We start from the raw sequence: 15,724 nt of genomic DNA, 5'->3' as shown, positions 1-15,724 counted from the left end.
CTAAAGAAGCCAGACACAAAGGGAACTTTTGTATGATTCCATTTGCATAACATTTAAAAGCAAGCAAAAGTCATCTACAGTATCAGAACCCAAAATAGTGTTACTTTTAGAGTGAGGAGGATAATGACTAAAAAGTGGTATGGGGAAGCTGTTAGCTAACAAAAATATTTTATTTCTTCTTCTTTTTCTTTTCTTTTTTTTTTTTTTGTGGTACTGGGATGTGTACTCAGGACATTGCACTTGTTAGGCAGGTGCTCTACCACCTGAGCCACACCTCTGGCCTTTTTGGCTTTAGTTATTTTTTGTATATGGTCTTGCATTTTTACTTGGAGCTAGGCTCAGACTACAATTCTCCTACCGATGCCTCTGGCATAGCTGTAATCACAGGTATGCATCACGTTGGCTTGTTGGTTGAGATGGTATCTAACATTTTACCCAGGTTTGCCTTTGAATCACTATCCTTCCAATTTCCATCTCCTAAGTAGCTGGAGTTATAAGCATGTACCACCACACCTGGCCGTAATATCCTATTTTTTTCTTTTTTTGTTTGGGACTGGGGTTCAAATTCAGGGTTTTGCACTTGCAGAGCAGGCACTCTACCACTTGAGCCACACCTCCAGTTCAATATCCTATTTCTTGATGTGGATTCTGCTTTCATGGGTGTGTGTACTTTATGGAATTTCATCAAGCTGCCCCCTTAAGATTTGTGCTCTCTGCAATATGTATGTTATACACAAATAAAAAGTTAATAAATTCTTTATGAAACTACAGTAATGTATGTGTGTGAATAATTAGGTCAGTTTCAGATATGTTGGACATTGAGATGGACTGGCAGACACAGAGATTGTTGGATATATATGTCTGAATCTCAGAGCAGAAGAAATAGGCAGCAGGGGAGGAGCGTTAGCCTCCTTATGGGAGGAGAGTATGAATGAGAGCAGTAAGCTTGGGATATAACTCTGAAAAATATCACTACTTAAAGTGTGAGCAGAAGAACTCTCAAAGAAGACAGAAAAGAAATGGGGAGCATGAAGATCGATGAGCAGGAATTGTTATGAAACCCAATGTAATAAAACTCTAAAAAAAGGAAGTGATCAATAAAGTCAAATGAAGCTGAGAGGCTCAATGAGATTAGAAGTGAAAAGGTCCAGTGATGATGACACCAGCAGGTGATAGCCCACCTTAGCCGGAGTGGTTTCTATAGAATGATAGAAGCAGCAATGGTGGGTTTCAGTAGATTTGTAGTGAAGCTCCAATATTAACTATGATGATTATCTAAAGTACAAGTTTCTGAGAGCTATTCAGAGATTTTGGTTTTATAAATCATGCTAGGGCTTTGATGATTTTGAAGCAGATAGTCCCTGAACCCACCTTAAGAAACTCCAAATTAAAACATAACATGTGTTTTCTGTGAAGCCTATAGCTTCCCTCAATATTGCACAAGTCAACTGATCTCTAAATTTCACTTTGTTTATTTTATTAAAATGAGGGTAGCAATACTTATCTAATAAGATTAAATATATGAGAGTAAATTAAGCTTATGTATGTAGATGCCTGTTATTGTGTGTTTTTCACTTCCTCTCCTGTTATAAGCCCAAGACATTCTTTTTCCCAAAGACAAATGCAAAAATAAAAATGAAAGTGCCAGAAAATGGTGTCTAGTGGAAATCTGGTGTGAAGACAGTTCTGGATTTTGAATAATTTATAATTTTTAATTCCAATAATTCTTTAACTAACATTTACAGTATCCTGAAAAAGTGTCTGGTGAAGTGACTCAGAAATAGCCCAGAATCACATGATTTTATAACCAAAATGGAAAGCCTGGTTAGAATCAAGAAAGAAATAATCAAATCATGCACTGATAAAGAATGGATTACCAATAGGACCTTGCAGGCATTAAGTTGTCAAGAGGGCTACCAGTCATTGCTAATAACTGTTGGAGAACCAAAAGAAGTTTGGGACACTATGAAAGGTGATATTTTGCCTTAAAGTAAATATGTCCATCAAAGACCAATTTTGTCTCCTTGATGAGAAAGACACTACAGAAACAAAACAAAGCAACAATGAATCAAATACTGGTACATAGCATTCCATTATGAAGCCATATTAAATAATTTTCATAATAACTAGACGAGCTTCTTATACTCCAGGAATATTACCAAGTGCTTTTGTGTAAATTCAGGGCTGAGGATATTGAAACTCATAAAGGTTGAATGTGTTACTTAACATCATATCTACGTCCATTTGACATAATGCCTTTGCAAGTGATAGGACAAAGCTTTGGGGTCTGTGTTATTCTCACAAAAAGATAGTTAGACTAGGTCCTGAACTTTACTGTGCTAGGAGCAATACTAGATTAATTTGCCAAGCAAATGATATGAAAGAATCAAGTTTGTGAGTCAGACTAGCCAGATAATCACCTAACCTCTTTTCTTTCACTCCAGGAAATGCATTTTGACTATACATCCCAAGCTCTTTGCAGTGAGGTGTGATCATATGATTAAATTCTGTCCAAAAGATCAGTGGACATGATTTGTGGTATCCCTTGTCTTAGCCCAAGAACAAAAAGACAGAAGGCAATTAGGTCTCTTAATTGCTGCTCAGAAGAGAGGCATTGTGGTGGTTAGGAATACCCATTCTGATTTGGGCCTGAATTTTTAAAAAATCTATTTTGTTAACCTACCTGTATATTTGGGGTTATGTTAGCCCATTTTCTATATGTATAACAAAATAATTGAGGCTGGTATCCTTATTTTTAAAAAGCTGAAAGTCTAAGATCAGAGAGCCCCATCAGTTCAATCCTTGGTAAGTGCCTTATGGAAGATGGCATCACAATGGCAAAAGCCTATACAGAAGAAATCACATGGTGAGACAGGAGTCCAAAGAAGTTTGAGGGCCAGCATTACTCTTTTGACAAGAATTCACTCTTACAGGAACTCACCAGGGTCCTTTGAGAACTACATTAATCTCTTCTAAGGGCCCCATGGCATAATTACTATATGCTAGGCCTCACCTCTTTGATTGTTTGTTTGTGTTTTTGGCTGTACTGGGGTATGAACTCAGCGCTTTGTGCTTGCTAGGCAGCCACTCTACTGCTTGAGCACACACCAGCCCATAGGCCTCTGCTTTTTTTTTTTTTTTTATTCATATGTGCATACAAGGCTTGGGTCATTTCTCCCCCCTGCCCCACCCCCTCCCTTACCACCCACTCCACCCCCTCCCTCTCCCCCCCACCCCCTCAATACCCAGCAGAAACTGTTTTGCCCTTATTTCTAATTTTGTTGTAGAAAGAGTATAAGCAATAATAGGAAGGAACAAGTGTTTTTGCTAGTTAAGATAAGGATCGCTATACAGGGAGTTGACTCACATTAATTTCCTGTGCATGTGTGTTACCTTCTAGCTTAATTCTTTTTGATCTAGCCTTTTCTCTAGTTCCTGGTCCCCTTCTCCTATCGGGCTCAGTTGCTTTTAAGGTATCTGCTTTAGTTTCTCTGCATTAAGGGCAACAAATGCTAGCTAATTTTTTAGGTGTCTTACCTATCCTCACCCCTCCGTTGTGTGCTCTCGCTTTTATCATGTGCTCAAAGTCCAATCCCATTGCTGTGCTTGATAGGCCTCTGCTCTTAAAGGTCCTACCACTTCCCAACATTGCCACACAAACTTCTAAGCTTCCAACACATAAACCTTGGGAGACACACTCAAACCATATTCAACTGCTGCAAGACTCTAAATGGTAATCAGAATGACATTTTTCTGACGGTATCACATCGTCCTGATTGATATCAACAACCGTTAATTGAGGTAGCAGCTGATCAAATTGGGGAGTTGACAATACCTTTCAAGATGGGAATCAAATTTACTGTAAGTTGTTTATGAAAAGTCTTTAAAAAATGAAACGGAAGAACCAGGTATGTTGGTGTAGACTTGTAACCCCCACACTTGGGAGGTTGATGCAGGAGGACCATGAGATCAAGCCAGCCAATCAAGAACTTGTCTCAAAAAAGAAAAAAAAAAGACATTTAAAGATAATAAATAATTAGAATACTATTAGGAGCAAACACAAACATACTCAATATATGATGAGGAAATTTGACTAACTACTTTATTCCTATAAGAAAATAACTTTAGGGTGAAAATGGACCAGTTGAATGTTAATAGCAATAATGTTGCTAGTTTAGATACAATTATTAGTAAAAATACAAACATAGATGTATATAAAATATGGGAAGAAGAAAGTCACATTGGTAAAGGAACCCAAGAGGAAAGAAGCTTCTTAAAAATTGAGAGCCTGTTACCTATAGCTACAATCAGTCATGGGTGACACACACGCACACACACACACACACACACACACAATGTGAAATTAGATGGGATAGCTTTAGGGTTATTGTATAATTGACCATTTCTTGGCCTTTGACTGTGTGAAGTTATGGATATGGTGACGATGTGTCCTGCTTTGCTTAGGAGAGTCTCAGTTTGAAACTTTTGTCTAGGCCTAATTATTAATATGGCCTTCTTCCTTTCTCCAGAGTGCCCAAGTTTGAATGACAAATTATATGATCACCCTTGTTTGGGGCCAGACTCCAGGAACTCAGTATATACTATCCTCTCCATTCTCAAACCCTGATTCTCATTTAAGACTATTAACATCATTAATATTACAAAGAAACTTATGTTGATTAAACAGAAGGCATTTCCCCCCTTTTAACTGATAATTCTCAATTACAGTTTTGAATATTTTGATGCACTGTCTCTCTCTCCCCTAGGCTCCATTTCCATAAAGGAACAGAAGAGAAAGCTGACATGCACTGTTGTTACAAACCCAGAATGAACCTAAAAAATAATAGTTTCTCTATTGTACATAATCACTACCAGAATTAAAGGAAATGGATCAATGATTTTAAAAGTAAATTTTTAAGTAGATGTCCCCAAAATTTTCCTAAATAATTCTAAATGACCCTTATCACAAATCATTGAATTATAGTAACAGGAATTTTGCATACAATTTGTATTATAGGGCACACTAGGATGCAATTCTGAGTGATGCTTGATCTCTTAAAGTGCTTTACCAAGAAGATTTGGGAGGGAAGCTTTAGGAGGGAATGATTAAAACTCCATTGAAATATATCCCATGATAAAGTTATTGTAATGATTGCAATGGTTCTAGTTTTCAAGTTGGGCTGCCCACAATCCTGAGAACTTAAAATAATAGAATACTATATACCTTTTTAGAGATTTAGTTTCCCTTGGAATATTTTAACACTTTTATGTTTTTGAATAAATATGGATACATCATTAAATGGAATTCAAAATGTGCATGAATTTTTAAGTTAAAGATGAATTCCTGAAGAATCTCTCAATGGTAGACCATATTGTGATTCTCCCAATGTCTTCTGAATTCTAGAGTGTAAAATTATAGCACTGCTCTAAGGTAGAGCACATTGGGGCCTTAGTCATTCAATCATCTGTTTGTTACTATGCTCTCAGACTTAATGGGCTATAATACAGTGCAGGAGTTAAAAGCCCAGACTTTGATATTGAACATACCTGGTTTATGTCCAGGTTCTGGCACTACTAACCCTAAAACCTTACATAAATGTGAAAGGAGGGTAATGATTGTTAATTCATCTTATTTTTACTATTAAAGAATGTATGTATTGTATTCTCATACAATATTTGGCATATAATAAACATTTTGTAATTGTTCATTATTGTTATTTCTTCAGAGGTCTTTTTGATCCTATTCACTGGAACAAACTATGATCACCTAGTCTGTACAGTTTTATTCTAAAAACTATCAAAAAAGATATGGAGAAGCTGCAAATGATCCTGAAGAAAAAAAACAACAACAGAGGCATTTTTAAAGCTATGAAGCTAAAAAGAAAGATGAAAGAGGCCAGGATGTTTTAGCTTGGAGAAGAGGAATCCAAAAGTGACAATAGCATTCAAGTATAAGAAATATGAGGATGATGCTGACAGGTTGTTTTCCATGTCTATGGGGGTTAGCATACATCAATATTAAAGCAAAAGAACTTGATTTGACATAAATAAGAATATCTTGTCAGGCAGAGTGACAAGAGTAGAATGTCATGCTGGAGAGGTTATGGATACATCCAACCTGAGTATATCTAAAAATATATCTGGCTAATTTAGATGAATAAGTGGTGTGGTATCCCTGGCTGACCTTACTTCTTTTTGGTGTTGGTGTTTTTGTTTTGGAGTTTTTGTTGTTGTTGTTTGTTTTGTCAATGCTGGAATCAAACTGAGGGGCTTAAGCATGCTAGGCAGACGCTCTACCACTGAGCCACATCACTAGCTTAAGATAGGTCTTACTGTGTAGCCCAGACTGGCCTCAATCTAGCAATCCTCCTGCCTCAGGCTCCAGAGTACTGAAATTACAGACATGTGGACACATCTTGGCTGACATTTTAAAACTGATCCCAGATATTAGTTTTAAATCAGTTTAAGGATGCAGTATTTGGCAGATTCTATACCATGTAGGACTCAGATATAAAACCAGCCTTTTGGAGTCACACTCATAAAAATTAATGTGATATGTAATTGGAAGAATAGTCTTGAATTTAAAATGATGATAACATTAGTAACAACAGTCAATGTTTATTAAGTATTTTATATAAGGCTCACCATTCTAAGTATGCTACATATCTTATCTCTTGCTGTTTCACTAATTAACATTTGCACTTAAGCATCCTACTTGTGATCTGCTAAGTATGTGAAATAAGGATTATCCAGGAAAGTTAGCTTGACCAATTTAAAGTCAGCTATCTAGTTACAGCTTCAGAAACCATAACCAGAATAATTATTTTGCAGAATAGTGCTTGGCTTGAGTCAAAACCACAGGTAGCTTCACTCAGTAGATTTTGTCTCCCCTCAGCTTTTCTATCCTCAACAAGCCTGAGGCCTAATTAGGATGCAGTGGAGAGAAGCGCACCCCACTAGTACCAGGCCTTTCCAGTGGTCAAGCCATAACATTGTCAGAGGTGCTACCATGTCTGCTCTGGCTCTGAAGAGGTCACCTTGCCTTTCATTTTGATCACTGCTCCTGGGAGGAGAGTCATTGGTTCTCGATGGTTGTAAGGAGAGATTTCATTTTACCTCTTACAAAAAGCTCGGTAGAACACTTCTCATCACCAGCAGTCACATAGTACTCTGAATCATCTGTCAGTGAACAGTTATTGATAAACACGATTCTTTCACAAAAAAAAAAAAAATTTGCACTTAAGTACATGAACTGTTCTAATCCAGGCATGTCTTGGACCTTTTATTTTAAATCTACCTAGGGGTGAATACATAATGGACACCCTACCTCACCAAATTCTACCCATCCTTCCATGCTGAGCTCAAATTGCTTCTACACCATGAATATAGCTTGATTTTCTCTAGTCATTTTTTAACATACCCTTGATACTGTATTCATATGAGACTTAATCAAATTATTACTTTGATGTATTTTTGTTGTTTTGTTTGGCTAGTCAACTCTTAACCCCTTATTTAATTTTTTGTGGATGTATTCTGTGTTTTCTAAGCCTATCTATAAAATCTCCAGGGAACTAATAGTAGTAATATATTGGTTACATTGGCTGTTCAGAATCCATTTTCCTACACTGATAAAAGCCATCTCTTTTACTTTGGGGAAATAATCTCTCTTGTATTGTGTAGTTCTTGGTGGGACAGTCAATCAAGGCTCTCTTCCCTTTTTTCTGCCCTTTTTTTCTAAGGATATATATATATATATATGTGACTCAAGTGATGTTAAATTTCTCTCTCAGGGCTTCAAAACTGAACAAAGTATCACAAACATAGGAATAACAGGTGATTTATTCCAGTGGCAGTGACCAGAGGAACTTGTTTACCTTCTGTTATTTTGGGCCCATAGTCTGCCAGATCCTGCTCTGACTCAAGCTTGCCAGCCTTTCTTTGAACTCCCCATAGCCTTGCAGTAAGTTGGCCAACTTTCCATTGCTGGCAACTAAAGCATGCTAACTGTTACAGAGGCAAATCTTCTACTTCTTCGTATATCCTACTACACAAGGCATTCTACCTGGCACAGAGCGAGTGTTTGTGGGAGATATTTAGGAACTTACATGGAAAATTGAACACTGAGAGAATGAAATAAGATCAGTGAAAACATTTTATAAATAGATAAGAGATATAAGAATCCTAGTCGAGCCCTAGGAATGCTACATTAATGATAAAATGATTAAATAATGACTTTACATAATACTATTGTACACCCAGGCTATCTTTACTTTGCTTTTTTAAGGCATTTGAAAAAGCAAACACACTCTCCAAAATCCCACTAAAATGTTCCCAATATGCTAGTTGTATATTTTTACATTTAGAACTCCCAGAATTTCCTAACCCAGGTCTTCCTTTAAGGAAAGTTAAACCAACTGATCTGAGGCAGGATGAATGATAGTCGCAGTCCTATTTTTACATTTTCAAATGAATTTAGCACAGTCATGCAAATGTGTACTTATCCAGTGCTGGAAAGAAATGAAGATAGAGCTCACAGAAGTCAGGCAGGGGTCAACCATGACACCAAATAGACATAATACCCACAGCATTGTATTGTTACACACATGAGATAGGGAGTTGGACCAAATGACCTCTATCTAAAGCCTTCTCCAGTTGGAGCAGTCTTTGCTGCTTCAACTGTTCTTAGATCTTTCAATTGTTCATAGTTACAATTTCCCAAACCAGCCCCACTAAGAGGCATGGGTACATGTAGAATATGTGTTGAAAATGGTGTTTGAACAGTTTTACTTATTAAAAAAATACTAAAAAATAAAATAAAAGAAATTAAAAAATAGTCTACATATAGAATTTTTTTAATCAGTATACATTTACTATTGGCCTGTAATATACAAGTAAGTATGCTAGAAAGAAGGATGAGCAGAGATGCAAACAAAAAGAGTTCCAGCTGCTGCCTCTAAGTAGTTTATAATTTTCTGAAAAAGATGCTGAGGCACTTTGTGCACTTTTCACTAAGACTAATTCTTAGTAAACAGCAGTGATTCATAAGTTAATCAATAGCAAACAAACTCTTACCCTCGAGAAGCTTATACTTTATTCATTTTGCAGTTTTCACTGACTAATCTCCATGTACTACACTCTATAGTAGGTGCCATGACCATGATTAACAAGGTCTCTGCCTTGAATGAGATCAAAGAAAGGGAAACTGCTGCGAGCTAAACCTCCTACTTGGTTTTATCATGTCAATTCCTGATCTTCTCCAAACCTAGTCTTCCTATAGTCACAGAGCCATTCTGAAAATCAAATCAAATCTAATCATATCTCTCACTCTGTTTCTCTCTCTTTCTCTGTCTCTCTCTCACACCCACACACACACACACAAACATACCCTTTACTGCATCCTATACCCCATTTGGTTCCCTTAGTAACAAGTTCAAATCTAAAGGTTTTTAAATGCTATGATGGCAGCTTCACATAATCTAATGCAACCTACACAGATTGCAGCTGATATAATAAGTAGGCTGTAGTACTATCACCAAACTTGTCACAAATGCACCATAAATATTCAGTCATTATCTTTAGTCACCAAATTCCCAAATGGGAGAGATGATGTTGTAAAGACCCAGGATTGAAGCTCATGGAGAAGTAGATCAAAGGCAATGTAGAAATCTAGGCCAAATGGTTTACCTTTTATTGCTTCAAGGCAGTCATTCTAACCTTGGTGACATGGATCTGTGGATGGCTATGATACAAGACATGAGAAAATGTGATATCCTACAAAGATAACAGTGACAAGGGTTTTTTGTCACATTGCTAGAACTTTGAAGCATTCTCTGGACAGTTATTCAAGATTTTCTTATATCCTATTAGGCTGGATCTTATGTTGAAGATTGTGAACCAAATTTGACCACTTACCTATGAAATATTCTAAATCAAAAATATTCTGTGAAGGTCTGTGACTTCTACTACCATCCACAATATGTTCATCAAATTCCCTAAGGAATTTGTAATTCAATGGAAAAAAAAATAAGCCACCTTTATGGGCATAAACCTAATGTTAAATTATAGTTCTCTTTGTTAATAAGAAAGGCATATCAAATTCTCAGGTTAGTGTATGATATAAGTGTTCAGTGAAATGCTACCTTACTTAACAGTGGAAAATTTCGTCTACATCTCAGTCTCCTTAGCTGTAATTAGGAATATAAATACTTATTTTGCAGGGTTACTTTTTGTTGTTGTTGTTGTTGATGATGTTATTATTACTTTTAAAACATTTTCATTGTGATATGTTCACTGTACAGGACGAGATTCATAATGACAATTCTGATTAGGCTTATATTGTACATTAGTTACATTGCCCCCATTGCCTCTCCCCTCAACCCCCTCACCACCCCACTTAAATTGCAAGAGGTTTCTTTCTTCTATTTCATGTAGGTATATGAAGTCCATCAACCGTATTCTGTCACCTTAGTCTCCTTCATTCACCCTCCCCTCTCCAACTATTACCCCACACATACATTCTGCACCTATTTTACAGTCCTGTCTTTCATTATTATTTAAGTTGACATTCAAAGAGATTTCTCAATGTATCCCCTCTGTGGGTATGCTTTACTTTGGTCCATTCAACCCCTTCCATTACTCTCTCTTACCCCTTTACTTCCCACCCCCCATTTTTCAACAGCTTTTAGTACACATCCTTATATTCCCTACCTTCACAGATGTTATGTTTTACAATATTACTGGTGTTCTATCATTCTCCTTTCCTTTCCTTCTTTCCCCATGTTCCAGAGAGTAGTTCTACTACTGCAAACATGTTCTACATATGAGTTTGTATATCATTCTTATTTTTGTGTATACGTTTATCTTTTGGATCTGTCTTCCACATATGAGAGAAAACATGTGGCCTTTGTTTTTCTGAGCCTGGCTTACTTCATTTAACATCATGTCTTCCAATTGTATCCATTTACCTTCAAACCACATGTCATTATTGATTATGGCTGAGTAAAACTCCATTGTGTGTATATACTGTATTTTCTTGATTCATTCAACACTTGTAGGGGACCTGGGTTGTTTCCAAAGCTTGTCCATTTTGAATAGTGCAATGAACACCAGTGTACAGGTGTCTCTACTGTATCCTATCTTATGTTCCTTATGTTCCAGGATCAGTATCACTGGATTATGAGGCAGTTCTGTCTTTAGCTTTTTGAGGAATCTCTGTACTGCTTTCAATAGTTGTTGTACTAATTTGCATTCCCAGTAACAGTGTATAAGTGTTTCACCCCATCCTTGCCAGCATTTGTTGTTGTTATTGCCCTTGAACATGGTCATTCAAAATGGGGTCAGATGAAATCTAAGTGTTGTTTTGATTTGCATCTCTTTTATAACCAGGGGAGTTGAGCACTTCTTCATATATTTACTATGCATTTGTACCTCTTCTTTTGAAAAGTCCCTTTTAATTAATGTGCCCTTTCTTCATCAGGGTATTGATTCTTTGGGGGTTAAATTTTTTGAGTTCCCTGTAGATTCTGGATATTAGTGCCAGGTGAGTAGCTGGCAAAGATTTTATTCCATTCTGTGGGCTGACTCTTGAGTCTAGTGACTATTTCTTTTGCTGTGCAGAAGCTCTTTAGTTTGATGCAGTGCCATTTGTTCATTCTTTCTTGTAGATGCTGAGCCTTTTGAGGTCTACCTAGGAAGTCATTCCCTATACTTACATGTTCCAGTGTATTTTGTACTACTTCCTGGAATTGCTTCAAAGTTTCAGGCCTTATTTTAAGGTCTTTGATCCACTTTCTGGGAATGCAAGGATGGTTCAACATATGTAACTCTATAAATACAGCATATAAACAGAAGCAAGGACAAAAGTCACATGATCCTCTCAATAGATGCAGAAAAGCCTTTGACAAAATTCAACACCCTTTCACGATAAAAGCTCTGAAGAAACCAGGAATAGACAGAATGTTCCTCAACATAACAAAGGCTGTATATGACAGATCTATAGTCAGCATTATACTAAATGGAGAACAACTGAAACCATTCCTGCTAAAGTCAGGAAAGAAATAGGGATGCCCACTTTCTGCACTTCTGTTCAATATAGTTTTGGAACTCCTAGCCAAAGCAATAAAATAAGAGAAGAAATAAATGACATTCAAATAGGGAAGGAAGAAGTCAAACTATCCCTATGTGCAGATGACATGATTCTATAACTAAGACAGCCTAAACATTCTACCAAAAAACTATTCGAAATTATATACTCTTTTGGCAAAGTAGTATGCTATGAAATTAAAATACAGAAATCAGTAGCCTTCCTATATACCAACAACCAACAGACTAAGAAAGAAATCAGGGAAACAATCCATTTACAATAGCCTCAAAATGATAAAGTACCTTGGAATAAATTTAATGAAGGGAACCAAAGGCCTTTTTGATGAAAACTATAAACCACTGAAGAGAGAAATCAAAGAAGACATCAGACAATGAAAAGAACTTCCTTGCTCATGGATTGGTAGAATCAACATTGTGAAAATGTCCATACTACCAAAAGCAATCTACATGTTCAATGCAATCCCTATCAAAATTCCAATGACATTATGCACCGAAATCAAGAAATCAATCCTGAAATACACATAGAAATTCAAAAGACTTTGAATAGACAAATTCTAAGCAAAAAGTCCAGTGCTGGAGGTGTCACAATACCCAACTTCAAACCATACTACAGAGCCATAACAATAACAAAAAAGCATGATACTGGCACAAAAACAAACAGGAAGATGAATGGATCAGAATAGAAGACCCAGTCATAAACCCACGCATCTACGGCCAACTGATCTTTGACACTGGAGCCCAAAACACAAGATGGAAATAAGACAGCCTCTTCAACAAATGTTGCTGGGAAAACTGGATATCCACATGTAGAATACTAAAGCTAGATCCCTGTCTTTCACCCTGTCCAGGATTATTTTAAGGATAAAATGACATAATGAAATATAAAAGGCAGTTAGCACAGTGCTTAAAACTTGATAGACCAACCATGGTGGTACATGCCTATAATTCCAGTCATGGGAGATGGAGGCAGGAGGATCAAGAGTCCAAGGCCAGCCTGAAAGAAAATAGTGAAAATAAAATAAGAAAGAACATTGCTAGGTATCCAAATTGTTCTTGCCTTTAAAATTTTTTATGTACATCCCTATGTGTTGGGGATTGATCACTCTATCACTGAGCTACATTCCCAGTACCTCAAATTATTGTCCTTAATATTGTTATTTATCTTACTCTCACATAGAGTTAGTGTCCATGAAACTAATTTTTTCTATTGAGCTACTTTCATTTGCCATTAGTATGTCCTTCATAGTGAACATTCTTTGAGATCCTCAGAGTCTTTATAAACATGTAGAATTTTAGAGCCAGAAAGAATTTTGGGAAAACTCCTGATTTTAAGGATGAATATTGCTGAGGCATGAAAACTTTCCCAAGGCTCCATGACTGACCAGTGGCAAAACTGAGCTTTGACCCAAGTCTCATATCTCCTAGTCCAAAGACTTTTTACATGTATTATTTTTATTCCAAGTTGTGAGGGGCAGCCCAAATCAATATATCAACATCTATTTATTCAGCACCTACAAAAATATACCTAGAACTGTGCCAACTTTGTATAAAACACATCCCCTTTACAATTAAGTAATTATAATTTATATCACGAATTAAACAAATTGCTCTTCTCATTATAGACTTTGTTTCTCAGTGTTTTAGTTAATTCTTAATGATCTTTTTGTGTTTCTATCCTCAACTATGAGAATAAAGGAATACAGTTATAAGCATGAATTTCTGCTAAGCAGTTTATGATTGGCTATTGCTATGTGGTAAGCTCCATGATTAGGGTTACACATATATTCATCTACTTTACACACATAGTCCAATTATATTTCCCAATGATTCTATTTTATAAATGAAATGAAAAAAGCATTAGAACATGAAGTTACTTGCTCCAGTCTCTCTCAGATGCCAAATCCTGTGTTCCTATCAGTTGGACTTCTTTGAACTTTTTAACTTCAATATTAATCCCTTAAAGCAATATAAATCAAAAAGAATATGTAAGTCTGATACATACAAATTGCTTAATTACTAAGAACATATTCCATAAATATTTGTTAGGTACAGAATATTTATAAGACTGCATTGCAGAAGAGTAAAATCAGCATCCCAGCAACAGCCACAAATAATATATTTTTTTCACTTTCTCTACACCCTCAACACAGTAACTTCCATCCCTGGATCTTCCAGCTGCCCAGAGCTCTCAGCTATTTCCTCTTGTGTTGTTTCATCTCTAGGTACTCAGGATTGATGCTCACTGTGTCCTTGACCCTTTTAGGTTCTAGAAGTTATCTCTAGGGGCAAAAGTTTACTTCATCATGATTTATAATATTAAGCAGTTACAAAACCATATGAATTTTTGCTCTGAATGCCCTGCTGAAGAATGAGTGAAAGTCATTTCTCACTCTTAATTTTATTTCAGACCTTCCCCTAAGGCTCAGGCATGAGTCCTGAAGTCTAGACCACAGGACATTTGAGTAAAAATAAAATTATTCATTATCACCCTTCTTACTAAGCTTGGCCTATGGCCTTCAGTTGAAACTGGAAGATTTCTTGCCCAGGTGCCTTCTCAGACCTTTATGTCAACAGACTATGCAGAACCAGCCACAGTTAAGTCCAGATGTGCTCAATTCCAAATGTGAAGAATTCAGATTCTCAAAGATGAATTCTAGCACATTATCCTATGTGATATGGAGCACTGCAGATACAAAAAGACAGCATGAACCCATCCCCACCAGCAAGTCATCCATTATTTTCACCTGCTAGCCCAGGTTCCCAGATCTGTTGGATTGAACTATATATTAAACTCTTTTACTATCTCCATATCTGAAACAATGATTCTGAATATAGTATGACAAAAAATCAAAGCATCATTTTTTGAATTGACATACTTAACCTTTGTTATGTGTCAGACACTATGCTATATTATATAAATGTATATAAAAACCTTAAAACAGCATTATTGCATAGATATGAAAGTAGAGGCTGAGAAAGGTTAAATAATTTCTCTGAGGTCACCCAGGTGTTAGGTGATAGAGTTGGGAACAGAATACAAGTCTGATCACAAAGTGCCTTTCTTGACTACTACACTTGATCTTAGCCAAAAGGCCGAGAAGTGATCTTTCTTGACTACTAAGCTTTGCTTTTTCCTTTAATTGTCTCAGCTTAATACCAGTTTCTGAAATCCAAAACACAAAAAGAACAACATAAGTAAAAAGGAATGCAAATACATAATTAGCACGAGTAAAATGTGCATTATTAGTTTTATGTTGAACATTTTTCTGTGCATGTTTCATTATAAGAGTATTTTAGTTGATAAAAATTCAAGATGCACATTTGCTAGTTGAAACAAGAAAATGTCAATAATCCCACTTTATTTTATTAATTTAGCTATGGCTCAGGCAAGTACAGCTGGTACTGCTATTCTTAGAGCTAAAAGGAATGAGGGAAATCTATTTCCATTAACAGACTCAATCAGGTTCAGGAGATGACTCCACCCCCCCACCAAATCCCTAATCATCCCCTGTCCCTTTCTGCCTCTAACAAATCATCCCCTGAAAACTTTGCCAGAGAGATGAATGTGAGAATGGAATTAATCAAAATAAGATGAGGAACTAGCAGTCTATCACAGGTGGCA

General features: G+C 36.4%; 1 protein-coding gene across 5 annotated transcripts in view; it reads left to right on the top strand.

The window, feature by feature from the left end:
• LOC141424793 (uncharacterized) overlaps positions 1–15,724 on the top strand; it is a 352,524-nt gene that overhangs the window by 127,183 nt on the left and 209,617 nt on the right. The window contains exon 3 of one of the 5 annotated variants that reach the window (XR_012449704.1): positions 11,664–13,869. The exons of the other annotated variants lie outside the window; for them this stretch is intronic. The gene's annotated coding sequence lies outside the window, so the exon portion shown is untranslated. Of the gene's footprint in view, positions 1–11,663; positions 13,870–15,724 lie in introns of those variants that run through there. 5 annotated transcript variants of the gene reach the window in all.

Source organism: Castor canadensis, chromosome 7 (assembly GCF_047511655.1).
Source record: "Castor canadensis chromosome 7, mCasCan1.hap1v2, whole genome shotgun sequence".
Lineage (NCBI taxonomy): Eukaryota > Metazoa > Chordata > Mammalia > Rodentia > Castoridae > Castor > Castor canadensis.
Note: the sequence above shows the minus strand (reverse complement) of the source record. Positions and strands in the feature narration are given on the sequence as shown.